The following is a 25,617-nucleotide window of genomic DNA, read 5'->3' as shown; positions in this document are numbered from 1 at the left end:
CTTCGCTCGCGCGGACCACGGAGGTTTGGAAAACACGGGGAGAGGCGATCCCTGGAGCCGGCGCGGTGGATTGGAGTCCACACAACAAGAAGAACAACAAATGGAATAAAGCACTTCACAATGGAGACGGAAGCCGAATCCGGAGGGATGGAAATAAAATGATGCTCGTTTAGGCCGCCTCGTGTGTTTTTTTCTCTCAGCTGTGTTTCGGTTGCATCCCTCTCTCTCCCCCCTTACTTTAAAACAGGTTGCCCGTTTCCCCTTTGGTAGGACCCCCCCCTCCCCGTATGCTTTGGGGCAGCGAGCCCCCGTCCCCCATCTTTATATCCCTCCTGCATTTCATAACCGGTGCGGCTTGTGTTGACGGCGGTGCGTACGCGCGCGTCGCGATGTATCGGGCCCCGCGCATCGCCCCAATAACAAAAACAAAAGCCTCATGGACACCACCCCTGCAATCCTCGTGAGACAGACAAAGATCCCCCGTATAGCCTCGAGCAGACCGTTGGGGCAAGTGCAGTCAGAGAACACCGATGAAGGCCGCCCTACGGCGCACCGATGGGACTGCGGCCAGCACCGCGCCGGGCCGCCTCGCTCTCCCCCAGCGCTGACGTCTGACACGCCGCACCAGGTGCTGTCCTCGTTTGAGGCCGAGTCGACTTAGGGAGAGGCCCAGGACCGGTTCAAATATTCGCCACTGTTACGTGGTTCGTGAGCGGGGCGGTGGTGGGTCAGAATCGCGACTCCGATCGTCGTCGGGCTCGTAGCGCAGTGCGAGTGAGCCCCGGAACAAAAACCACAACAACAACCACCACAACAACAACCACCACAACAAGAACAACAGGGACGAGGAGCGGCCCGGGTCACGCGAGGCCACGTGGGGGAGGGGGGTGCCGTTCCGCCGCCCCCTCACCCACACGCGCCTCGCCGCGTCGGACTGGGCTATAATTACAGCGGGGAGTGCCTCTTGCGTGGCCCACGCTTCAAGTGCTCGTCAGCTGTTGTTGTTGTTATTAGGGGCGCCACGGTGGCGAGATGTTATCTCCCTCGCCTGATATACAGGAGGTCTTGGGTTCGATCCTGACCCTGACGGCTGCTGCTGTATATTTGGAGTTTGCAGTGCCCCTCTCTCTCTCTTCCCGTGGTCGCGTGGATTTTTCTCCGGGTCCTCCGGTGTTTCCCTTCGCATTTAGAATCGACATCGTTTAGAGTATTTGGCTGCTGTAACTTTCCACGTGGATAAGCCATTTCGTTGAGCTATCATTTGTAGCCAAGTCGCTTATGAAAAAGAGCTACCTAGCTGAGTGGGCCTTACCTGGTAAAATAAAATATTACTGTTGTCTTAACCCAGTGTGGCGAACCCATTTTCAACCTCCAAACATTTCGCGGACCACCACGCGCTAATGGTAGTTATTTGAAATTGTAAATTTCCTCGGTGAGTGATGTTATTATTTGTCTTCTTATTGACGCGGTCCACGTGTTGGGAGCCGCTGGTGCAATGCTCACCGTGAAACGTCACGCTTCAATTCTAGATTTGAAGTTTTCGTGACTGCAAGGATCCATACTCTTTGGTTCTTTCGGTAAAGTCACATAGGTGAAAAATAATAAATACAAATTCAAATGTATTTATATATTTTTTCACCTACTTGACTTTAACGAAAGAACCAAAGGTCACAATTAAAGTAGCCCCCCTACCCCTCCCCCTTTAATAGACCACCACCCCCGCCTCCCCCACAACCTCCCACGACAGACCGACTTACCGGGCGCGCACGCACGTGTCGTGACCGTTCGGGAAAGTGAAGCCTCAGTTATCTGGGATCACTCGCTACTCTCGAACATTCGTGTAAAGTGGTCGCTGTACATTTCCACACGCCAAGTCACGCAGTTGAGCGATCATTTAGGTGATAGCCAGGTCGCTTCTGAGAAGGAGATGCGTAGCTCAGTGGGGCCTTACCTGGTAAAATAACAAACAAAAAATAGTTTTACTTCTTTTCATATTTTACGTGCAGATTGCTACGGGTTCATGTCCCCCTCCGCTGCTGATACGCGCGTCTCTGCCTCTGCACCGTGGCTCTAACGCATTGTCTCAACTCAGTCGAGCGACCGGTTAAACATCGAGGGATTCTCATTAAACTCGCACAGTGGCTTCAGTCTCACAGGCAAATGACGAGAGCCAGGAAGCGTGACCTGGATAATCAAACGCACCTGCATTTTGAGTGGCACCCGAATGCTCAAAGACAAAGATCCCCCGTGAAGCCTTCAGAGACTTGTCTGGGCAAGTGCTCTTCGCCTGCACCGACGAAGGGCCAGAAAGGCACGCGAGCGCGTGGGTGGCCAGCACCAGTGGCGACGTTCGCACGCCGCACCTGGTACTCATTTATGGCCAAGTGGACCTAGGGGAGGCACAGGACCAGTTCCGATAATCGTCACCGGTGCTGACCGTGAGTGGGAATCGAACTGGTGTGGCCGGGTTTGTAGCGCAGCTCGCTAACCGCTGCAGCACCGCTCACAACCTGAATGATCACACACACACACACATTTATATATACACACATACACATATACACACACACATACACACACATAAACAGTACCGACTGCAGTTATTTCCAGTGCCTCCATACGTCCAGTGAGGTGAAGGCCCAGCGAAGAGTGCACTGCGCTAAGAACCCGCCCAGTTGAGTTCCATTTCTGGTCACGGCTCATATCAGTGGCGCCACGGTGGCGAGATGTTAACTCCCTCGCCTGGTATACAGGAGGTCGTGGGTTCAATCCCGACCCTGACGCCTGCTGCTGTATATTTGAAGTTCGCATGTCTCTCTCTCTCTCCACGTGGTCGCGTTGATTTTTCTCCGGGTCTTCCGGTTTTCCTCTCCATATTTGGACTCAACATCACCACGCGTTTAGAGTATTTGGCTGCTATAATTGTCCACACGATGATAAGGCCACTTCGTGGCCAGGTTGTTTCTGAGAAGGAACTACATTGCTCAGTGGGACTTATCTGGTAAAAACAGTTCGCTAGTTTAGTTTAGTGGCGAGTGATGATATCCCCTCCCCCCACTCCCCCGCAAATTCCCAACAACAACAACCGCCGCATGCCACTAAGTGTCGGTAACGTCACCACGGCGCTTGTGCCAGGCTAGGTGCGTCTTGAGGCCACGTGAAGTGTGGAAGGCTCCCTTCTGGCAGGAGGTCACGGGAGAGACCCAGGTGCCATGGTTTGACTGCATGAGATGACTGACAGATGCACCACCTCCGTGCTCCTCACTGTGCCAAATCGCCGTTGTTGCTGGAGGGCGACTGACCCCAACTGCCCATCAGCGTCCTTCACGAGCCTCCTTCCCCACGCACCGTCCCCAACCCGCACTGTCATCGTGGTGAAGTATGGTCAAACATCCCCCAGGCGTGGAGAGGCTTTCATACAACAGGTCAGTGATAAAGACCTGCACACCCTAGACTTAGGATCGTACGATATATGCATATGCTTATAGACAGGGTTGTCCAAAGTCATGGGACATCTGGCTTTTATGTTCATTTGAACAAATCACACGGGGTTATAGGATTTATTTTAACAAATGTTCAAAGTGACACTCCGTTAACATTAATGCATGCATGAATTCTGTTTTGAAATGAATTTAGGACGATTTTTTTTTTAAAGATGACAAGTGTAATATTTAACAAGTCATCACTTATGTTTCGTCTAAATTAATTATGTTTAATATCATCTGAAAGGCAATACGATAAATATATTATATGATTACGGATAACATATTAACTTAAAGAATAAACAATTAAAATTGATTAATGCCGATGTTAAAATAAATGTGTCCTGATTTTTGGGCCACCCTGTACACATACAGCATTCTATTCAATTAATGAGACGATCTGTACAGATTAAGGCACCTCGAGTCTCCGAAGACGCAGCGATGTTCCGAGCCTCCGTCTTTCCACCCCTCCTCTGTCAGATTAATCTCAGCGCAACAAATCCTCTCTCTGGGGTTGGCACCCCCCCCCCACTCCCACCTCCCACCTTTGTATTTATATCATAAATTGTCTGCAAGTCTCGGGAAGCAACTGCACAAGTACCGACCCTTGCGGAAGGAGCAAGAGGGGCTGAAGATAAATGAGATGAAACTTTTGCGATTGCTTTGACCCAAATGCGCAGCGTGGGTCAAACACTCATCCCCAACTCATCCCCAACTTATTCTCATCTCTTCATCCATTCATTCATTCGTTCATATACGAGTGAACAAAGACCACACGCAAATAGAAACGTCCCTTGTTGTTCAGCCTTATAGATAGCAGAGGCGAGGGCTGTTAGCGAGCACCTATTAAGGCGAGAAACGTGGCCAGCACGACGTCGCGATCGCCTTTGTTTCCACATTCGGGAAAGTTTAGCCATCGCACCAGGGTGCTTAATTTATGGTTGAGTCGACCTAGGACAGGTCTGAAGTTTGTACACATTCCATGGCCCGGAATCGAACCTAGGTGGCCGGGTTCGTAGCGCAGCGCGTCGTCCATTGACATACACACAACCCAAACACAGACACAAAGACACACCAATATAATGACAAATGTCTCCCGTATTTGTCTTATTGGGCTGTTGGAGCAAGTGCTGTTAGCAAGCACCTATTATGGCCGGCCAGCACCGCGCCGGACGCCTTTGTCTTCCCAGCGACGATGATTACACACGGCACCAGGTACTAATCTAAGGCTGAGTCGACCGAGGGGAGGCCCCAGACTGGTTCAGATATTTGTCACAGATGCTTGCCACTGAGTGCGAATCGAACTCATACAAAATACTTTTCGGGCAAGTGCTGTTAGCGAGCACCTATGAAGGCCGGGACGGCACACGAGGGGTTGGGTGGCCAACACCACGCCCGGCCGCCTTTGTCTCCCCAGCGACGATGTTTACACATCGTACCAGATACTTAATTGAGGCTAAGACGACTTAGCGGAGGCCCAGGACCGCTTCACATAATCGTCTCCGGTGTTGGCCGTGAGCGGGAATCGAACTCGGGGTGCGCGCTGACCGTTGCACTGCGGCTCCCCGCCTCTACTCACAGATGCACAACGACACGCAGATATAAACAAACGCACAACTGGGAACACGGCGTGATCGCATTCGAATACCAAATTGTACCGGCCGCACGAGTCTACGTTGCCCCATTTGGGGCCACGAATGTTCGAGCGGAACCCATGGGCCCCTGGCGAGGCCTCTTGCGAAGTACAACTCAGGGCCCTGATGGGCTCTTAGCTGGCAACAATACAAAAACGCCGCGTGGTGGAACGTAATGGGAGCCATTCGTCCACCCGGGGAGACCGGCACCGGGGACCGCGCCGAGCGGGGTTGGGGGGCCGTGACCTGGCACCAGAACCCCCTCTTATTTGCAAAGCAAAAAAAAGTCAAATCCTCTCAACATTCATCGCCAAATTTTGCAACGATTAAACACGTCTCGGCAGTTACAATTACGGCGGTTGGGTGGTATTCCTGTTGATCCCGATAGGAACGTTTTAAGGGCGAGCCTGGGGAATTGTCATTTTTTGACGGAGATTTACCCACCCCTACCCAGAATGCACTTCGCCGCCGTAATTATGGAGCGCGCGGTGATTTCCCCCCGGGGAGCGGTCACGGGAGCTCGACATCTCGCGGATAACTCAACGCGCCCGTCACTGACGCCACTGCGCGTCGCCTTGAAAGGGGTGATGGCCGGCGTTTCGGGCAACGTTCCTTCTTCATGGCAAGTGCGCAGAGAGGCCAGAAGCGAGAAAGAGTTGGAGACTAATGAAAATAACATTTTTAATACAGTTTTCAGATTATAGGTTGTTTATTTACTGCCATATGAGGTTACAATAACAGCAGTTGTTGAGTAACGGAATACAAATCCTTCAATAATCACGCAGTATTTACTACGAAATTAACTAATTTATATTTCGAGTAAAATGTTGCAATGTGGCTGGTACATTGCATTCTTGGGATGTGCGTTAATTCATACTTAGATTCTATTAATTAGGGCGGTCATCGCAAATTATTGGCTGGTTGAACTTTATCACCCCACCAACGGCGATTCAATTAAGGGCGGCAAATCGATTAACGAATCGATTGTTGTTTTGTTTACAACAGTGGTGAATCGATCCATGCGCGCGCGTGTCGAGAGAACGCGCGTGTCGCCAAGCGGCGACGATTAATAATCGATGTTATCGTCGACTAATGGGTGACATCTTTGCACCGAAAGCATTGCTGGAGAAGTGGAGAGAGAAGAAACGGGGCCTGCGTGTGATGTGTATTGATCTCGAGAAAGCGTAAGGGGCCGTCCATAAATGACGTCACGCAATTTTGGACGATGATTTTTGACCACTCCTCCCGAGTCACACGGCGTCACAAAAAGTCAGACCCCCCCCCCCTCAAATATGACGTCATAAAGCTCTGCCCCCCCCCAAAAAAAATGTGGCGCTGCACTCTGCTGTTGTAGGAGAAAACATTTATTAAAAAGTCTATTTAATTAAGTAGAACGTGTCTTTAAAGTTGCGTATTTTGATGTGACGTCACATTTCTCAACCCCTCCCCCTTCGTCACACATCGTCACAAATTTCTGACACCCCCCCCCCCCCTTTATTGCGTGACGTCATTTATGGACGGCCCCTAACCACGGGGTGTCTAGCGAGCCCACCTGGTGGTGCATGAGAAGAAGAGGAATCCCTGAGGTGTACGTCCGGCTGATCCAGGATCAGCGTGAACGAGGGAGAGTGCACGTGCGAAGCGGCTGTGGGGTGTCGGGGGGCTTTCAAGTGAAAGCGGGAGCGAAGCGAGGTTCCGTCCTGAGCCCCTTCCTGTTCATCCTGGTGCTGGACACACTCACGAGAGACATGCAGAGGGAGCCCCCCTGGTGGATGCTGTTTGCAGACGACATTGTGGCGATGCGGTGGAAGCAGAGGGGTTAGTGGAAGAGGATTTGAAGATATGGGTGCAAAAGATTGAAGGGAATGGGTTGAGGAGCAGTTGAGCGAAGACGGAGTACACGGTGACAAGTTTCAGTGGAAATAATGCAGGAGATTGCTAATTGGAATTGACCAGTTCATGAAGACAAACGAGTTTAAGTTTACCGGGGTGCCACGACGTGTTGCTGTTGGGTCACTATGATGGATGAGAACAATAACAAGGGCTGGATGGCTGAAATGGCGAGAGATAACTGGTGTGGTGTGCGATAAGAGGGTACCAGTTTGGTTGAAGGGAAAAGTGTGTAGTGTATAGTGTAGTGTATAGTGTAGTGTATAGTGTAGTGTATTGTACAAGACGGTGGTGAGGCCGGTGCTGGTGTATTGGGGCCGAGTGATGGGGTACAAGAAAGAGGGAGGGCCAAGCTACGTCAGTCACAGAGATGAGGATGTTGGGTTTAACAAGGAAGGACACGGTGAGAAATGAAGACGTGACAGGAAGACTCAAGGTGGTAAAATTCACGGAGAAAATGAGCGAGAAAAGGCTGGTGTCGTGCGGTCATGTGGAGAGACAACAGGAGAATTACGTGGGTCAGAAGGTGCAAGTGGAGGGAAAGAGATGAAGAGGAAGGCAGAATAAGAGGTGGAGGGGGGCGATGCGGTGCGATCGGAGACGGTGGCCCGAGGAGCGTAAAGAGAGATGGCGCAGGACGTGGCAGCGTGGAGAAGGTTGGCAAGGGCAGCGGACACCCCCACGTGAGTGGGACAAACGCGTGGAAGAAGAAGAAGACCGTCGACTAATCGATGCATCGGTAAGTACCGCCCTTGTAGGGAGCGGTTGTGCAACAGTAAGCGCACTGCGCTACGAACCCGGCGAAGCGAGTTCGATTCCCGCTCATGGGCCAACACCGGTGGCGATTATCTGAAGCGGTCCTGGGTCTCCCCCGAGGTCGACTCAGCCCCTCAAATGAGTCCCTGGTGCGATGTGTGAACATCGCCACTGGGGAGATGAAGGCGGCCGGGCGTGGTGCTGGCCACACCATCCCCTTCGTGCGCCGTTTCGGCCTTCATAGCACTTGCCCCAACAGTCTGTTAAGGCTATACGGGGGGATCTTTGTCTTTGTAGCCATGCGGGAGGGGATGAGGGAGGGTGGGGAGGGCAGTCCCCCCCTCCCCCAAGTCTCCCTCCCCTCCCACACTTCGTTGGGTTTGACTTTGAAGTTCGGGGGAAGGTGGGAAGGGGAGCCCCCCCCGCCACCCTCTCGAGCAATTAAAGAGTTCAAAGTGAAAAGCGGTCACGTGAGCGGCGGCCGAGCCTTACCCCCCGGTAATTGGCGAGCTTTATAATTAATAACTTCCGCGAGCTTAATCATTAATTAACCGCGAGCGCAGAGACCCTGGTGATGTAACGAGGCGAATGGAAGTTACATGAATGCATTAATGGCACAGAGCAAGAGGGAGCGGTGGAATGTGCTCACGTGTGGATGGTTGGATTGCGAGTCAGTGAGAGACGAGACAACTTGCTGGAGGCCTTGGTCCGGCGGTGGATACATCTTGGCTGATGATGCTAACGAGGATGATGTAGACTCCCATTCACGGCTAACATCAGTGGCGAATGACGTCGGAAAGGAACGGTCCGGCAGTGGATTAAAATCCCCACCACCATCATCAGCATCATCATCATCTGTCTCTTACGTTATTGGGCCTCTTGAGTCTGTGCGAGTCACTGGGTCTGCACGTGCGTGCTTGGCTCTGCACGTGAATGCGTGCCTGGCTGTGTGAGTGGTGTGGTGGGTCTCGATGTGCGTCTGTGGAAGGAACCGGTAAGAGTGGAAGACCTCACGGAGAATGTCTCGACACCATCAGGGGGGAGTGGCGCCAGAGAGATGTGGCCACCTCTGGAGCAGACTGGCACCAGACAGAGAGGGAAGTGGAAACAACTAATGACGACATGCGCAGTGGACACGTCCGGGCTGTCTGCCCGTGGGTCGCGATAACGACGACGATGATGACGACGACGTGAGTCTATTGGCCTCTATTTAAGTCTCTGGCGTCCAATCTAAGTTTATGGGTGTCCCATAGTAAATCTATCTCTTCCGTCAGCTCATGAGCGACGATGAATCCACACCCCCACCACCAACCACCACCACCAAACACACAACCTAAATCTCCCCCATACATTTAGAATCCAAACCTCGGTATTGACCCCCCTCCTCTCCATGCCCCGGCTCCCCTCCCCGATTGTTGCTGATAAACGAGCGGCCACGCTCCGTGACACAGCGAGACAGACGGCAGCGTAAGTTGTTCAAGCACTGCTCCGGCTCGATCGATATCCGAGCAAGTTAAACATGCAAAAGTTCGCATGCGTCGGCGTGAGCGAAATATCCCACTTGCGAGATTCTGTTCTTGCGCATTGCAGCACTGCGCTCCTCAGAAACTAAAATCCCCAATGATGAGGTCTGCTGCTGCTGATGCTGCTGCTGCTAATGCTGCTGCTGATGCTACTGCTGATGCTGCTAATGCTGCTGCTGATGCTGCTGCTGCTAATGCTGATGCTGCTGATGCTGCTGATGCTAATGCTGCTGCTGCTGCTGATGCTACTGCTGATGCTGCTGCTGATAATGCTGCTGATGCTGCCGCTGCTGATGCTGCTGCTAATGCTGCTGCTGATGCTGCTGCTGACGCTGATGCTGCTGCTGATGCTGCTGCTGCTGATGCTGCCGCTGCTGATCCTGCTGCTGCTAATGCTGCTGCTGATGCAGCTGCTGATGCTGCTGCTGCTGATGCTGCTGCTGATGCTGCTGCTGCGGCTGACGCTGATGCTGCTAATGCTGCTGCTGATGCTGCTGCTGATGCTGCTGTTGATGCTGCTGCTGATGCTGCCGCTGATGCTGCTGATGTCGCTGATGCCGCTGCTATGCTGCTGTTAATGCTGATGCTGCCACTGATGCTGCTGATGCCGCTGATGCTACTGTTGATGCTGCTGCTGATGCTGCCGCTGATGCTGATGCTGCTGATGCTGATGCTGCCGCTGATGCTAATGCTGCTGATGCTGATGCTGCCACTAATGCTGCTGCTGTTGTTGCTGATGCTTGTCGCCACGCCGAGAGGGCTTCAGCAGCGAGCGAGAGAGTTCGTGTCGTGTCCGCTGTTCATCCTCCTGCGTTGAAGGAGCTCAGACCACAGCGGGTTTACTGTGCGGTCCATAGTTGCCACAATCACTCGCGTCTTTAATTACATATCTTTACGTATCTCTATGGGTCTCCGTGTATCTCTTCGTATCTGTATGAGGCTGTGTATCTCTGTGTGCCTCTGTGGGTCTACTCCGTGGTCCATAGTCGAGGCTGCATGGCCACAATTCACGACTGTGGCTTGTGTCATTAATGTATTAATACGTATTGCTACGTGTTTCTATGGGTCTCTATTAACACGTATTGCTACGTGTTTCTATGGCTCTCTATTAACACGTATTGCTACGTGTTTCTATGGGTCTCTAATAACACATATTGCCACGTGTTTCTATGGGTCTCTATTAACACGGTATTGCCACGTGTTTCTATGGGTCTCTATTAACACGGTATTGCCACGTGTTTCTATGGGTCTCTATTAACACGTATTGCCACGTGTTTCTATGGGTCTCTATTAACACGTATTGCCACGTGTTTCTATGGGTCTCTATTAACACGTATTGCCACGTGTTTCTATGAGTCTCTATTAACACGTATTGCTACGTGTTTCTATGGGTCTCTATTAACACGTATTGCCACGTGTTTTTATGGGTCTCTATTAACACGTATTGCTACGTGTTTCTATGGGTCTCTATTAACACGTATTGCCACGTGTTTCTATGAGTCTCTATTAACACGTATTGCCACGTGTTTTTATGGGTCTCTATTAACACGTATTGCCACGTGTTTTTATGGGTCTCTATTAACACGTATTGCTACGTGTTTCTATGGGTCTCTATTAACACGTATTGCCACGTGTTTCTATGAGTCTCTATTAACTCGTATTGCCACGTGTTTCTATGGGTCTCTATTAATACGTATTGCCACGTGTTTCTATGGGTCTCTATTAACACGTATTGCCACGTGTTTCTATGGGTCTCTATTAACACGTATTGCTACGTGTTTCTACGGGTCTCCGCGTACCAGTCTGTTGTTCTCCTAGAACGCGGTGGTGGCTGCGTTCCTGAAGACCGCGTTTAGGAAAAAATATCGTTATCACAAACAATATATAAAGTAGGGGCAAAGCACAGTCCACGCTAACCCGTGAGATGCGCACGCAGGCTGAACAAAGCCTCAGGCGCGTGGGTAGCGTCTAGAAGCATCCAGCAGCATCCCACTGCCTTGTGCGATGCTACGCAGAGGCAGCCGTGCGACCTCTTATTGCTACTCGCGCGACAGACTTCTGTTCACACTCAATCGCGTTACGTCCAATTCGCGTTTGAAAAACACGCGGCGTTTTAGCAGCACAGACTGCATTTCTAAGTGCTCCTCTGGGTCTCTACGTATCACCACGTGTCCCTATGCATCTCTCTTGGTCTCTCGTATCGAGTCTGTGTATCTATGGATCTCCGGGTCTCTCTGTCTTCTTCTTACACATGTCAATATGTCCAGCAGCTAAATGCAAATGTCGAGGTCTGCCTGCCTGCACGCCCAGAGGGCTTCAGCAGAGAGAGAGGGAGAGAGTTCGTGTCGCTCCTCCTCCTCCGGTGAAGTGCAGACACCAGAAGGCCGCTGTATGGGCCACAGTATTATCCTTGTTGTTGGTGTTGTCCGTATCATTATTAATCGTGGTATTGTTGTTGTTGTTGTTGTTTTTGACACGAATGAATGACGACGATGGACACGTTTGGAGAATTGGAAAACAAAGAAACAACAACAGCCAATCATAATCACCCTCCCCTTGATCTCTCGTGGTGGGTGAGCGTCGCCACCGCCTCACCCCGACCAACCCACCTCGGCGATCGCTCACCGGAGCTGCGTGCAAATCAGCGCCACAGTTGTAGTCGGTATCGGGATTATTGACGCATGCTGCTGAATATCTGCAGTTCGCGTGTTCTCTCTCTCTCTCTCCGCCCCCTTCCCTGGTCGCGTGGATTTTCCCCTGGGTCCTCCGGGTTTCCCCCACTCCACGTTTAGAATCGGCACCACGCGTCTCGTGCATTCGGCTGCTGCGATGCATCCGCACGCGATGACGAGAAGCCGCCACTTCGTTGAGCGATCGCCTGCGATGGCCACGTGGCTCCTGAGAAGGAGCTGCGTGAGCTCAATGGGGCCTGACCTGGCACACAAATGTAGTGGTGATACGCGCTGGGAGTAGGGATCGTGTGGCAGCGCGTGGTGATTGGCTGTGTATTGGTGACGCGCGCTGACAGTGAGGGATCGTGTGGCAGCGCGTGGTGATTGGTCAACTAGAGTGGGTGCTCACATCGCGGACCGCATAGGCTCCGTCCCCTTGGGAGCAGAGGACTATAAAAGGCGATGCGCGGGCGCTCGGGGAGTTGGTGACCAGTGAAGACGGAAGACGGAGGAGGAAGAGATAGGGCCCTGAGACCCCTAGTCCCGCTGTCCTTGTAAGGGCCGGGACCCTGTGTGGCTCAGAGGCGGGACCTTGGGACCCGCGGCCGGACGTCCGTGTGAGGGCCGGGCTGCGGGACCCAGTGGTCGTGATCCATACCCAAGCTGGGGTGGGTCTGTAAGTTCCCCTGGAAGCTACGGGGCTGGAGAGCCCTTGTGTGTGTAACCGGGTGGAACGTGTAGCGTGAGCTGTAGTGACCACACGTATTATTGTGACAAAGGAAAGTGTTAATAAAGTGTGCTACCCGTCAAGCGGTCTCCCGCCATAATTTACAATATTACAACTGGCGTCAGAAGTGAAACAGTCTTCCAGCCATGGATACCAGGAAGACTCATCGGACTCACGAGCGTGACTGGGAGGAAAACCACGACGACTCGGGCCAGCAGGCATCGGGGGGAAAAGAGGAGGAGATGCCGGCGCCACGGGACCCCTCATGGGCGCCCAACGAGCAGCTGGGGTCCGATGTTGGACTCCGCGACGCGCACTCCCGCCTGGCAGAGCTGCTACTCGCCGCGGCGTCCATCCTAGCGGAGATCACCACGTCTGGAGGGGGGAGAACGTCGACGGACATCGAAAGGGGTCGCGTTGCAGATTCCCGCCAAAATGTACTTCACACGAATGACTTTTAAAATCCCGCCATTTCTACCGAGCGGCCGTCTATTGGCGGGAATCGCGAGCAACACGTGGGGGAGGTCCTCCAATCTCTGCCGCTCACGTCATCAGTGTGCGCTACGGGCCGCCATCAGACACCCGTCATAGGGGCCGCCATTTCTCCTATCGACGGTGCGGCGCGGGAAAAACACGAGGCGGAGGACGACATTATTTTCCAGCAGCGTCTTCCCACGTTGACGGCTTTCAAGGCGGAAGGGGGTGACTGGGGCGCATTCCAGCGAAGATTTCTCGCCCATCAAGAGATGTCGGCCTGGTCCGACGCTACGGCGCTGCGGGCACTGCCTGCGATGCTGGACGACAACGCGCTCGCAGCCTTCAGGTCCGCCCTGAGATCGGCCCGCTCCACGCTCAAGGCCGCGCTGGGCCTCATGGCCAAGGTGTACGGACCACCTTCGGCCTGCCGCCACCAATTTTACGAGCGACGGAAGGCGGACACGGAGACCGCGCTCGCCTACCGCACGGCGTTGTTGGCTCTTGCGGACGCCGCGTTCTCTCGTAGGGACGAGGAGGGGCAGGACGCTATGGTTTTGGAACAACTGCTGAAGTTGGCTCAGGACCTGGGGGTCCCCATCAACACAGCCGGCGAGGTGGACATATGTTCGTTGCGGGTGGCGACCAGCATCCAGGCGCACGAGGTCCTGAAGCGGAAACAAGTGGTCGTCTGCGCTTCTGCCGCGGTCTCAGCTCCGGCCCCAGTGGACGCCGAGCCCCAAGTCATTCGCCCACGGGAGGAGGCGTTCGCTGCAGCACGACCAGGGGATTAGAGGTCGGGGGGTCGTTCGCCTCTGCGATCGACCCGCAAGCTGGAGCAACCGAGACCTCCGATGTCCCTCGTCACATGCTACAACTGTGGCCTTCGGGGCCACGTGGCGTCCGGGTGCCGCGCTCCACGTCAGCGCACCACGGGACCTCGGCTGGACGACGACCAAGGCCCCAAGTCGTCCCAACTACCCCCGGCAAGTTGCGGCACTTCACATGCTCGGCCTACATACACGACACACATGGGCCGCCGCTTTGCGGCGGAGGATGTGCGATTGGGGGCCGGGGATTCGGTTCGGAAAGGGGGGTTCGTACGGGGCCGGGGGGAAATTAAATGGTCCGAGTTGGGCCACAGAATAGTGGCTGCGTCGGCCGGCTCGTCTGTCGTTACGGGATTCATAGATGGTATCGAGGTCAGGGTGTTGGTGGACACGGGAGCGTCGGCTACTATAATTTCCGATCTCATTTATAACATTCTCCCCGTCCAATGTCGACCTCTGCTCCCGGTGGACGTGCCATGTTACGCGGCAAATGGGGGCTCGTTGGGCATCGTCGGTCAGATTCGGGCGAGCATTTGCATAGGGGATATTAAATTGGCGGGACCTGTTTTGGTCTCCTCTTCCCTAGCGGTTCCTTGTCTGTTGGGTACAGATTTTTTGGCTAAGACGCCCATTAAAATTCTGGTTGATCAAGGTTGTATTGAGCTGCCATCGGGTCGCCGTATTTCCTTTTTATCTAACCCTACTGAAATACGGACGGCGTGTGCGACGATCCAAGCGCTAGCGACCCATACGGTGCACGTGCCCCCGGGTTCGCAGATGTTGGTACCCCTCCGGTTGCGGAAGCCATTGGGTGGGGAGACTGCGGGACAAGGCGTGCTTTTGGGTCCGTCGAATAGAGCTGTCGGGGGTCTGGATTTGGCGGTGGCTCAAACGTTGGTTCGGGCTGACGGGGACCCGTTCGTTATGGTTTTAAACGCTGGTTCGCGGCCGGCCGTTATTCCGCAGGGCACCGTGCTTGCTCACGCGGCACGGGTCCCCGCGGAAGAGCGGCTTATTGCGCATGTTGATCCCGTCCCGGCGCAGAAAATTCTATCGGGTGAGGACCTTGAATGGGTGGACTCGCTGTGTGCGGGCTCCTGTGATTTGTCAAGGGTGCAATTGGGTGCGCTGCGCACTCTGCTGATCGAATTCTCCGATGTGTTCAGCAAGCACAAATATGATATTGGGTGCACGGACCTGTTACGCCACCACATTGAAACGGGTGATGCGGCACCAGTCCGGCAGAATCCCTTCCGGTTGAGTCCTGCCGAGAAGGAACACGTTCAATCGGCCGTCAATGACATGCTGACTGCCGACATCATTTCACCCTCATCCAGTCCGTGGGGAGCACCTATCGTTCTGGTTAAGAAGCAAGACAGGTCCTTGCGGTTATGTGTAGATTCCCGTCGCCTTAATAAGATCTCCGTGGCTGACGCGTATCCGCTCCCCAGAATGGATGAGTCTCTGGACGCACTATCCGGGGCGCGGTATTTTTCTACACTTGACTTACTGTCGGGATTCTGGCAACTACCACTCGACAATGAGTCTAGACCTAAGACAGCATTCCGGACCCCAGGGGGCCTGTTCTAGTTTAATCGCTTGCCCATGGGACTCCATTCCGCTCCCGCGACGTTTCAGCACCTTATGGAATTGGTTTTGTCGGGTCTGCAATGGGATACTTGCTTGATTTACCTTGACGATGTCATTGTTTTCAGTAGAACTTTCGAGGAACACCTCCAGCGATTAAGGGGGGTGTTCTTGCGGATGCGATCGGCTAAGTTGAAGTTTAAACCGGCTAAATGCCACCTGCTTCGGAAATCCGTAAGGTACTTGGGCCACATTGTCGACTCTTCGGGGATCTCCACCGATCCCGCGAAGATGAACTGTGTCAGTTCATGGCCGACGCCCACGTCGGTTTCTGAGGTCCGCAGTTTCATTGGATTTGCTTCCTACTACCGCCAATTCGTTGAGCATTTCGCCACCATTGCCAAACCCTTGCATGCTCTGACAGCCAAAGGGGTCAGGTTTCGATGGGGGCCAGAGGAGGAGGCCGCGTTCTGCTCCCTTCGGGACGCCTTGGTGGGTGCCCCGCCCTTATGTTACCCTGATTTTACGACACCCTTCTTGCTGGATACTGATGCTAGTAACACGGGCATTGGGGGGGGGTGCTCTCACAGGTCGTTGGGGGAGTCGAACGGGTGGTCGCCTATGGTAGCAGGGTTTTATCGCCAGCGGAACAGCGCTACTGCGTGACTCGTCGCGAGTTGCTGGCTATTGTTTTTTTTGTGCAGCAGTTTAGACCTTATCTCTATGGCCGTCATTTTACGGTCCGTACGGACCACGCGGCGCTTCAGTACGCATTGAGGGTCGCCCAACCCTCGGGCCAGTTATCACGCTGGTTGGAGGTCCTCCAGGACTATCAATTTACGACCACTTACCGTAAGGGGTTGCGCCACACCAACGCGGATGCCCTGTCGCGGTTGTCGCCTCGTCCCGAATGTGCGTGCTTGATGGGGTCGGCGCGCTGTAAACCGCATGGTGCTGTACCCGAGGGTGAGTTGGTCGCGGCCGCGAATGCACCGTTGGTTGACGTTCCCGCTACTCCTGCGGGCAGGGACTCGCTACTTTCACTGTCTCTCGTTGAGTGGGGCCGACTCCAGATGGCTGACAGCTCCCTGCTCGCGTTGCGTCGCAGGGCGGGGGGTCCCGAGGAAGGTCAGAAGCGAGCTGGCTCCTGGCTGCTCAAGCAGGGCCTGCTAATGAGATGGGACAATATGTCCCGGCGGCACGCACTCGTCGTGCCTTCCGCTATGCGGGGAAAAGTTGTTCTGGCCGCACACGAACGCCTCTTGCATCTGGGAGTAAACAAAACACTCGCTCTGCTCCAGCATGACTATTATTGGCCGGGGATGGGGAGCGATGTGGTCAATATACTGAAGGGGTGTGTGGATTGCGCGAAACGGAAACCGCCGCCCGTTGCGCCAAATCCACCGCTGCAGTCCATTCAGGTCTCGCGCACCAACGAGCTCGTTGCGCTGGATATTTTGGGGCCTTTTCCTGTCACGCCTAGGGGTAACAAGTACCTGTTGGTTGGTGTGGAATACTTTACTCGGTGGCCTATGGCGTGGCCACTCGCCAACCAGTCGGCGGCGACCGTGGCGGACGCCTTTGTCCAGGGCTACGTCTTGGACAAGGGGGCTCCCGAACGCTTGCTGACCGACCAGAAGAAGAATTTTTCGAGCAAATTGCTGCATGAGGTGTGCGACCTTTTGGGTACAAAGAAGGTGCGTACCTCCCCGTACCACCCACAGACTGACGGGATGGTGGAGCGACTCCACAGAACTTTAACTTCCATGTTGTGCCAGCAGGTGTGCGAAGCACAGGTTGACTGGGACTTGCAGGTCCCGGGGGTCCTCGCCGCGTACAGGATGGCCCCCCATGCAGCTACGGGATTTTCCCCATTTTATCTGATGTACGGTCGGGAGGCCGATCCGCCCATGGAGACTCAGCTGGGGCTTTCCGTGCCACGGCCTAATTCCAAGTTGGCCGACCATATTAAATTTAACATTGCAAAACTGGCCGAGGCACGGGAGGCCGCACGGCTAAATTCAAGGTCTCGCCAAATCGCCAACGAGCGCTTGCGTGCACGGAAGGTGTCCGTGCACGATTGGAAACCGGGCGATAGGGCCTGGCTGCACTGCCCTCATGCACCATTGGCTACGTCGCCTAAACTATTGAGGCCATGGCGGGTACCCGTGGAGGTCGTGAGGGTTGCACGCCCCCAGTGTGTTCAGATAAAATGGGGAAAGCGCCGTTGGTACGTTCACCCCTCCCGGCTGAAACCGTTCTCGCCACCATATGGCCTTCCTTTATGTCGTGAGGACCGAGCATGTGATGTGACTGACGACCCGGGGAGGGAAATGTCTCCGCCTGATCCTCACATGTTTTCGCCTGATCCGCTCCCAGGTGTCTCGGAACTGACGGCTGCCGACCACCGGCGACCGGATCCCCGTGACACGGGCGGTCCTTCCAGGCCCGATCCGTTCCTTCCTGGGCTGCCGGAGCCACCGGACGGTAGACAGCGTCCCGTCCCGTACGACGGACCGGCCAGGCGAACTCGCGCTAGGTCGCGCCACTTTTCCTGACCCAATAAATGAGGTGGAGGTGCGGTGCGAGTCGGCCGGCTCGCCTTGTCACGGCGTTCCCCGTCCGTTCGACCGCTCTATCGTTCCATTCAAGGAGCAAGCGGGAGGGGGATCGGGAGTCGAGGAGACACTGGACACGTTGGTCTTTTCAAAATAACTTTTATTCTGTTACTCGTCGGTTTGTACATAGTTCGTTGTTGCTACTGGTTAACGTTCGGGGTTGTGTTGTGTTGTTGTGTTGCATTGTGGTTATGTTACGGGGCACACTTGGGGAGTGGGGTTTTTTTTTTTTGGCAGCCGGGCCGGCTGCGAGCTATGTGGGAGGGGGTGATGTAGTGGTGATACGCGCTGGCAGTAGGGATCGTGTGGCTATGCGTGGTGATTGGCTGTGTATTGGTGATGCGCGCTGACAGTGAGGGATCGTGTGGCAGCGCGGGGTGATTGTTTATGTGGTGGTAACACGCGCTGGCAAAACGGATCGTGTGGCAGCGCGTGGTGATTGGTCAACTAGGGTGGGTGCTCACATCGCGGTCCGCATAGGCTCCGTCCCCTTGGGAGCGGAGGACTATAAAAGGCGATGCGCGGGTGCTCGGGGAGTTGGTGACCAGTGAAGATGGAAGACGGAGGAGGAAGAGATAGGGCCCTGAGACCCCTAGTCCCGCTGTCCTTGTAAGGGCCGGGACCCTGTGTGGCTCAGAGGCGGGACCTTGGGACCCGCGGCCAGACGTCTATGTGAGGGCCGGGCTGCGGGACCCAGTGGTCGTGATCCATACCCAAGCTGGGGTGGGTCTGTAAGTTCCCCTGGAAGCTACGGGGCTGGAGAGCCCGTGTGTGTGTAGCCGGGTGCAACGTGTAGCGTGAGCTGTAGTGACCACACGTGTTATTGTGACAAAGGAAAGTGTTAATAAAGTGTGCTACCCGTCAAGTGGTCTCCCGCCGTAATTTACAATATTACACAAACAACAGCGCCATCCCCCGTGGTGGACACGTGTCAAAGGGAGATAACACAGGTCAACACACTTTTTCTGGCATAAGATATTCCAACGGTTTTAATGTAATTTTGGGATGCTGATTCCAAATCTGGCATCAGTTTTTGTCTATCACATCAGGTTTTTGAGATATCAAATATTGCATTTTCAATAAATACTGCAGAAGAAAAATATTAAATAAATGTGGATATCTACATAAAATGATATTATAAACACACTATCCTAAAAATACAGCACCATATTTTAACACTAAAGCAGTCACTGACTCGCGACAATTTGCAATCATAAGTGACGGAGTTAATTTCGGGTAAAATTAATTGAAAATGGGGTATGCCGATAGCATAAAAATGGAGTGTGATAGAGCAAATCTGAGATCAGATTTGGAATCAGCACCCTGAAATTAGTCTAAAACAGCTGCAAAAGTCCAGGCCAGAATTTTTGTTTTTGTTGACCAGTGTAATCACACGGGAGGTCTTTATTGACGTGTGGGGTCAGCTCGCGCGCCGTGACACCCTCCGCCACCCGACACAGCCAAATCAATGAGGTTGTCACGTGATGAACGAACGTGCCGTTGCAGTGCCGCTTCGTCAGCGCCACCGGTAGCGCTGGACAGCAAACCACACACAGGGCGCCCACGTGGGTGCCAACTGCGTTCATTGGCTGTGTCGGGTAGAGGAGGGTGCACGACACCACACGCGTATACATGTTTTACTCGCGCGATCTGACCCAACAATCAATAAATAGCTAATCGTTACATTTGGCCGCGAAAGCCGTCACGTGTTCAATGTGGAAGTCGCTGTGACGATACTGAGCTCTAAGAGAGGCAACGGAGGTACATTCAAGTTGCGTAACTCTATGCCAGTGAATGGAGGCCGATTTTTTTAATGTGTAGAGCATTCACGGGTGAATGGGGGGGTCACCTTCATGGATCTCTATTCAATTGGGACTGGAGCGGTGGGTAGTGGTTCGATTCCAGACAACGGCGGGACTATTCTTATTTTTTACTCCTATTTTTATTTTATTGACCTATGCAGCTGTTTTTTCAGAAGCCACTGGCCCATAACAAATGATAGCTCGACGTTGTGCTTCGTCACGTGGACACTTATAACCAACTACTTTCAGTCATCGGTGGAGACCACAAACTCGTCGACTCTGCCAACGCTCAATCCGCTCCGCGCTGCGGCTGGGCCAGGTGGCAGGCTGGGACGAGACGCAACGGAATTCTTGCATCCACAGGCCACGACCCGGGGACACCTTCATCCAGCAGTGGATTGTAGTTTTGTCGAGCGATGGTCGCTGAGCCACAGGCCGCAAGATCGCTACACGCCAGGCGGCCAGCGACAAACATCACCATTGAACGCCTGGTAGATGCGCGTGAATTAGTGAGTTTTGATACTGGCAAAAAAAGGTTATCCCATGATGTGGCTGCTCAACTCGAGATGTAAATGCTCTGATACGTGCATTGCCTTTGGACTGTTCGCCTTTTGGCGTTCTCTGATCTGACACTGGTGAGACTAGGTCATAAAGAAGGCTATTTCTAGTGTAGGCCAATCAGTTTCTAGAACAATGCAAATATAATTATTAGAGCATGTTTGTTTGCATGTTCACTACAAGTGTGGTGTGTGGTTAATGCAGACTCGATTCCTTGCAAAAGGTGTATATTTGGTGTTTGAACATTTCAACACATCCTGTTTTATTGCCAGAAAGGGAAAAAAACACTATTTTTATTTTTCACGCGTGACTACGCGCCTTCAATTTGGCAAGGTTATACAAACTTTGGAAAATACGCGACGGGAGAATTGATCGTGGATGACGAGATGATGATGATGGTATCGGCAGGCCTGGGAGGACAAGTTTCTCTTGGGGGGGGGGGCATCAGCGGCCCTCGCTGTCCCCCTGGGAGCGAGGGGACTGGATGCGTCACGAGGTGAAGGGCATGGAGATTCTCTGGGAGAGTCGCGGGCCTTCACAGATGACAGCGCGGAGGGAGGGAGGGAGCAGGGAGGTAGGGAGGGAGGGAATTCGTCAGGGATTTGAGGATCGATCTCAGGGCCCGGTGACTTCACTTCTCACAAGAACTGGCGCTCACATTAACCCTGACCCGAACGACATCTTGAGCGCAAACGATGCCACATTGAACCTGACCTTAGGGACATTGAACAGGACCCGGGCAATAATCGTGACACTAACACCAACCCGAAAATTAACCTCGACCCCAACTTTAAACCTCATTGTAACCCCAACCCAGACATGCACTCGTATGCCCACCCTTAGATGGAGCATCGTGTCTCACATTGACCCGGTTACACTAACCCAGACATCGCCTCTCCATCTAACGTTAGCCCTGACACTAACCCTCCTCACACTCAGCTCCACGTTAAGCCGAGCTCGAACATTCACCCTGAGCAGTGACGTTGACCTTGATCCCAACATGAACCCTGACCCGAGCACTGGGAATAAATGTGGACATCGCATTCACCCTATGAGTGTTGGGAGAGAGAGTCCGGGTAGAGTGATGGGAGAGAGAGAGTCTGGGTAGATTGATGGGAGAGAGATTGCGTTTGGGTAGAGTGATAGGAGAGAGTTTGGGTAGAGTGATGGGAGAGAGAGAGAGTGAGTTATGTGGACACAATCCTGACGCCCACGAGTGTAATGAGTGAATGTGTTTCGACGAGAAGCCGCGTTCCTTCCCTGCCCCCTTCGAATGGACGCGTCCACTGCCCAGCAGGGGGCCGCCGCGGATCGCGCTCGCGGGCGTGCACCGCCCCCCCCCCCCGCTCTGTGTCACCTACAATGGCTCATTACGCGAGGATGCATCCCAAAACACAAAGTTGCTCTTCTTATCTTGTAGCCGCACACCTCAGCCGCGTGTCGCGGGTTTGTTGTCGTCCCGCGCGCGCGAGTGTGGAGCTCACGTGGAGCTCACTGGCTGAGAAGTGAGACTCACATCGACTGCCCCACGTGCGATGCTGTAGCCAGGGCCATGCAAGTGGGCTGGGGGCGCGGGGTAAACCCCACGGGGAAGTATGACATCTCACACCGTGCCCCCCGGGGTTCGGCTCTGGATGATAGGGGACGTCATTGCTGCGATTGTCGTTGCAAATAGCAATGTAGTGGCATCACTGGAGAGCTGTCGCAGCGAACGTGAATGCAACTTTCACACCTTTTTGTTGTGTGTGTGTATACAGGGTTCCACATGAGTCTGGAATTATCGGGAAAACCCAGCTCTGTGTTGTTGGCTCGCGGTCTGGATGAGTCTGTTACATTGAACAGCGACCTCCCTCTGACTCCGGTAGAATTGTCTGGACTCGTTTTTCATTCTTACTCAGAGACATCTTGGGCCTGCAGAAACAAACAAAATAAATGAATTCGTCCCCCCCCCCCCCTATGATTCCAGAATTATGGGCCACGCTGTATACATATGTATTAAATTCCGATTCAACACGTTGTGGGCATGCTTCAACCTGAAGCTTGGCCATGAGTCTGTCTAAAAAACTAATAAAGCGCAGCAAACATCGACTGCGCGTTTGCGGTTGCGCCTTTAATTGCATCATGAAAGACAGCAAACGGTGTCGAAGCAGCGGGGTGAATGTATCTTCCTGGGATCCATACAGACCACAGATGCACGATGTCGACCCTCATGGCAAGCGCCAGATCGCCCTGGCCTCAGGAATCGTGAACGACCTGAACCGCATTTGGTCCCAGAAACGTTTAAGTCAGGGCATCACATTGAAAAGCTTACCAGTGCTGTGTTTTGTCAATGTTGTTGTTGTTGTTGTTCTTATTGTGCGGAGCACTGGACACCGCTTCCAGCCGATCTGGATCGGCCGCGGTCCTTCCAAATTGCGATGCCGAAGGCGACTTCCTCGCATCCGATGGTTCGACTTCGTGACATCTGCGACCGGTCTCCGAGCGATGGCGAGAGAGAGAGAGACACAGAGCGGAGTTCGAGGGAGGAGACGGCTGTGGCGTCACTTTGTGGACTCGTCGCCCCTTCTTGGTGCGCAAACTACATGGCAAGTTGCGCTCACTTCGATTGGCGATCAGCGTTCGAAGCGTGGACTGCGTGATGCGTCGATCAAACAAATCACTCGAGACGCCGGGGTATGGCAGCCAAAGGCAGTTCGTGCGAACGCGCTGCAGCAGCAAGGAGACCACGCGGCGTTTGGCGCAACGCTCCTTCGCCGAACGTGGATCGACCCCCCCCCCCAACCCCTCTCGAATGGACGCTTCGAGCAGGGCAGCCCCCGCGTCGCGGTGAGTCCGTGGAGGGGGTGCGAGGTGGGGGCGGCGGGGGTCTCACTCCGGCGTCAAACTCGTCCACAGCGGGGAATTTCCGCTGCTGCGAAAATCGATGCTGCAGCCAATCAGCATTCATACTCTTTGGTTCCTTCGGTAAAGTCACGTGGGTATACAATAAAATAAATCACGACGTTTCGGGCGCAACACAAGCGTCCGTCATCAGGTGGGAAAGCGTGGTCTGCTGCTGAGGCAGACTGTTTTAAAAGGTTTGAAATGGGTGTAGCTCAAGGGTCATAAAGAAGTGGCCGGGGCTAGTGATGTTAATGTGAGAGATTAGCATGATGTTAATGTGAGAGATTAGCATGATGTTAATGTGATAAATTAGAGGGCACGCAAGTGACTATGTTAATGTAAGAGATTAGCATGATGTTAATGTGAGAAAATAGCTTGTAACTGTAGAAAAGATGGATAGCGGCCTCCTCGACGAGGGAGTGTAACCCAACGGGTGCAATCCAACGGACATGTGAGCATGAGAGAGGCATAGAGAGAGACACACAGAGAGTCGAAATAGCAGCTGACATAGGCAGGTAGGATGGAAACATCACAGTCAGTTAAGACTTTACCTGGTTAATAATGTCCTTCCAATGATTGCTCAGTTTGTACCCATCCTCTCGGTTGAAGTTGTGTCTGTGTTGATACATCTGGATGGCTTCATGAACAAATCTCTGAAGGTAGCCGGTAGGTTTGCAGAGTACCTCCATCTTAGAAAAATCAATTTCGTGTGAGCCCACAGCGTTAAAAGAATGATCGGCAATGGCAGAGGTATTGGTCCTACCGTGTTTCAGCTCCGCCTTGTGTTCACGGACGCGGTCCGAGATACGTCGTTTCGTTTCCCCAATGTAACTGCTGCCGCAGCCACAGCTCAGTTTGTAGACACCAGGGTATTGCATGGCACGAATCACATCCTTTACAGATGGGATTAGATCACGGCTGAACAGCGAACCAGAGGTGAGCAGCTCAAACAACCTGGAATGCTGGAAGCCGGAGCGAACAAGCCAAGTAGCTCTACTCCTGACCCAACTCTGACCCTTGCCTGTAACACCAATTTTACAAATATTCCATAAGGCGAACCACAGTAGTCCAATCGAGTCCCTAGCATTGAGCAGGCCAACTGGCCCAACCATAGCCCCGACTAAACGAGGCAACTGGACCCGATGGTCATAATCCTCACCAAACTATGACCGACCCAACACTCACTCGCTGCACTCCGACCCAAAATGAACCAACCAGTCACGAGCCCTACCCACGACCCCAAACTCACTCGCCGGCTTCCACCTCGACCGCCTCACCAGCCAACAACGCAACCAACAGTCACCCCTCGAACTCGCAATCCACGGACCGACCAGACGAAAACCTTTCCCGCTAACCCCATCACACTAAGGGGCCGTCCAGTCCCAAGCACGACCTCCCCCATGCCCCATGCCCCAACCGCAACCCCCGCGTCTGGCGCTGCCGTTCTGCCCGGCCCCTCCACCTGCAGCTCCCTCGCACGCCGCAAGCTCTCGCGACCGTGCCCCCAACGCGTCATTTGGGAGAGGGGCCTCCCTCCTCCTCCTCATTATCATCCTCCTCATCATCATCCTCCTCCTCATCCTCCTCATCATCAATCATCCTCATCACCAATTATCCTCATCATCAATCATCCTCATCATCATCCTCCATCCTCATGCTCTTCATCATCCTCTTCATCATCATCATACTCATCCTCGACCAAGAGTCGAGGTTTGTAGGGCTCGCCTGAAACCACGTTTAGTTTCTCTTGCGGATCCGTCTGTGTAAGCCGTAAGGGGTGGTGGTTTTCCTCTAAGTTTGAATGTTAAGTTTTTTGTTTTACTGGGATGCTGCTATAACCCGCCGTGAGGCCTCGGGTGAATTCCGTTCTGTGTGTTGGGAGTGTGCCGAGGGGGGTCGTTGTGTCCGTGGTAAACGCACGAACCCGCCTGCTTACAGAATTACGCGAGTTATTAAACTTAATTTTAGCTCTGTGCAGCGCCTTGTGACCTCTGGGTGAACCGCGCTTCATAAGCGGTGCGAACAATAATAATTATCATGATGACGTTGTACTTTACTTACCTCCAATTAGCATGGGCTGGCTACGCACGGTGCGAAAGAAGTTCAACTTGCGTCCTCTGCGGAGCATGTCGCTACGGGCGAGTCGGGAAGCGCCACTCGCCCCCCCCCCGCTCAGAGCGC

At 53.5% G+C, this 25,617-nt stretch overlaps 1 long non-coding RNA gene across 1 annotated transcript in view; it reads left to right on the top strand.

Annotated features, from left to right (window-relative positions):
- Positions 1–18,392, top strand: part of LOC144942094 (uncharacterized) — a 66,137-nt gene extending 47,745 nt beyond the window's left edge. The window contains exon 3 of the long non-coding RNA XR_013639313.1: positions 17,955–18,392. This is a non-coding gene — a long non-coding RNA (uncharacterized LOC144942094). The remainder of the gene's footprint in view (positions 1–17,954) is intronic.
- Positions 18,393–25,617: the final 7,225 nt, after the last annotated feature.

This window comes from Lampetra fluviatilis, chromosome 26 (assembly GCF_964198595.1).
Source record: "Lampetra fluviatilis chromosome 26, kcLamFluv1.1, whole genome shotgun sequence".
Lineage (NCBI taxonomy): Eukaryota > Metazoa > Chordata > Hyperoartia > Petromyzontiformes > Petromyzontidae > Lampetra > Lampetra fluviatilis.
The sequence above is the reverse complement of the archived record's forward strand: the minus strand, read 5'-3'. Positions and strand labels throughout refer to the sequence as shown.